The sequence below is a fragment of the Mandrillus leucophaeus genome, unplaced genomic scaffold (assembly GCF_000951045.1).
Source record: "Mandrillus leucophaeus isolate KB7577 unplaced genomic scaffold, Mleu.le_1.0 Scaffold487, whole genome shotgun sequence".
Taxonomy (NCBI): Eukaryota; Metazoa; Chordata; class Mammalia; order Primates; family Cercopithecidae; genus Mandrillus; species Mandrillus leucophaeus.
The window spans coordinates 1,620,782-1,623,196 of NW_012105220.1; the positions used below are offsets into that span (position 1 = coordinate 1,620,782).

The 2,415-nt window shown below is 26.4% G+C and overlaps 1 protein-coding gene across 3 annotated transcripts in view; it reads right to left on the reverse strand.

The window, feature by feature from the left end:
- NOVA1 (neuro-oncological ventral antigen 1) overlaps positions 1 to 2,415 on the reverse strand; it is a 151,232-nt gene that overhangs the window by 29,130 nt on the left and 119,687 nt on the right. The gene's annotated exons all lie outside the window — the stretch shown is intronic.

Here is a 2,415-nt window from a genome sequence, read left to right on the forward strand (position 1 = left end):
AAAAAAAAAAAAAAAAAAAATTCAAGAAGTTCAATGAATAAAACCAAAAGAGTCACTTTCCTATCAATGAATACAGTCAGAGATTTGAAGAAGTGGTGAAATGAAGTTTACTTTGGCAAAAAATTATCCACCTACTTAATATGTTGAACATCACCAACAAGTTGATTCCACATGAATTTAGGGATCCATACTTAAAAGCAATTAAATGTGAAGTTCTGAGTTCTTAATATCACATTATCTTCTAAAATATTAATTTTTAATAAATTTAAGGCCCGTCTGAAAATGTAAACATTAACCTCATATTAATAAACAGGTAACTAATAGCATTCTAACAAATTATCATAATATTTTTATCATTTATCCTAAAGAGTAAATTTAATATAGATGAAGAGTATAATATAGCATCATCAGCTGTGTTAAAAATAAACACAAAAATGTTAGGAATCATATTTATTGTTCACTTCACTTCTAAACATATACACTTACTATATACATAATATGTTATATAAGGCCATCTACACATGTTGAACAATTCATTAAGATATTTTAAAAAGTTCTTATGTCTAACAGAAAAACCTTAAAAGTGTAAGATGTTAAGAATGTTTTTAAGTGTCATACGTTCATTAAGCAAAATAGCATTGCTTATGTTACATCCTCAATAGATAATATTTCTAAGTAGGTAAAATGGGATATGTTTTTATATTAAAGATACAATTGTATATGGGCATTATGTTTTACATTATATTAATATATATTTGTCAAAATTACTCAGATATGAGCAAAAGCATAACTTTAAAGGTTCAGCAGTGTCAGGAAAAGCAGATGAAATTACTTGAAGTCATATTTTTGCATTTAACATTTCAAAAGTTGTAATTTGGGTACAATAAAGCCATTAAGAGTAAAAAAAAAAAAATAATAAGAAATTAGCAGGCTTCTGGTTAATTCATTGCCCTCCAGTAACAAAATACTACTGGTTCTAACATCATACCATGTTTTATATAGTCCACTCCTCAAATAATTCCCGATTCTTCTAAAGTTAAAACCTAAATACTTCTAGGAAGGCTACAACTAATAGTGAGTCAAACCAAGATTTTTACCAAATCATATTAAAAAAAGGGGTAGGTGAACTATAGTAATCAGTAAATCCTCAAAATTTTAAAAAGTTTTACATCTTTTATTTTCTATTTTTGTTTTTTAAAATTAATTCTTGCTATTTCTCAAGAGAGATTTCATTTTCAATAATTAAAAAATTCCCTAGTATTTTATTTTCCATGCAATACTATGCTGAGACATGTGCTAATGACTCCATGCTAAGATTTGTTCTATGAATTGAATAGTAAAGATTTTTCTACCGTTGGTTACAACTGTTCCTACAGAGGATACCTGGGAGGAGTTAACATACATGTAAAAATCTGTTCTGTACTAATCTCAGATGAATAATGAGTCTGGTGACTAAGTATGTGTTAAATAAATCTAGAGATCATTTCTCCCAATATAGCTTAGAATCCATGTTGATTAACCTACAGAAGCATGATTCTATGTGTGTTGAGCTCTTCTATTTCCATTAGAAGTACTATCTAATGGAAAATCATTCTGAAGTACTATAGGTTTTATATGACATCCACCTTGTCTTGGATACAAATTCTCAACAAGGTCTTAATTGCTAAGAACTATGTAGAAAAAGTTTAATTGCAAATTAAACTTTTAATTAAAATAAAAATTTAATATCAAATCACTCAGAATTTGTAATCACTTAGATTAATATGATCTTCTGTCAATTTTTATTGCCTTTCTGTTTGGCATATATATAAAATATTGGACATGTATTAATAATTGATACAACTTACATTCATCTAAATTGTCCTTAATAATTGTGATGCTGTTTCTTTTCAACAAGAATAAAATCAATGATTTTAAATTTCTAGATAATATTAATGTGCTTAAGATAATTAAAATTTTGGTTGGTAAACATCATAATCTGTTAAGAGGTTACATTTTAATATATTTAATAAACAAGTAAAAATTATGCAAGTTTGGGTTTCAAGTTATAAGACTGTTGAAATGTTACAGTAAGTTGTCTCTGTATTTTCTTACTTTAAATTCTTAAAACAATGAAAATGTAATGAAATAAAGATGCGACAAGTTTTCCAGCTATTATTCATAAAAATACTTTTAAGCACAAAAGGATCCCTGCTTTATAAATTCAATTTATAACAATAAAAATATTCTGGAAAGTTTCGTTTCAGTTGATCGTTTTTTAAATACTAGGAGAAAAAGTGTTCTCATAAACAGCTAAATGTAAATATACTAAAGTAATACTTGTAAAAGATTATTAAATCAATGGAACAGGTGTGATAGTTGTTCTCAACCATATAGATAAAACCATACAGATTTCTTTTTTCTTTTTTTTTTTTT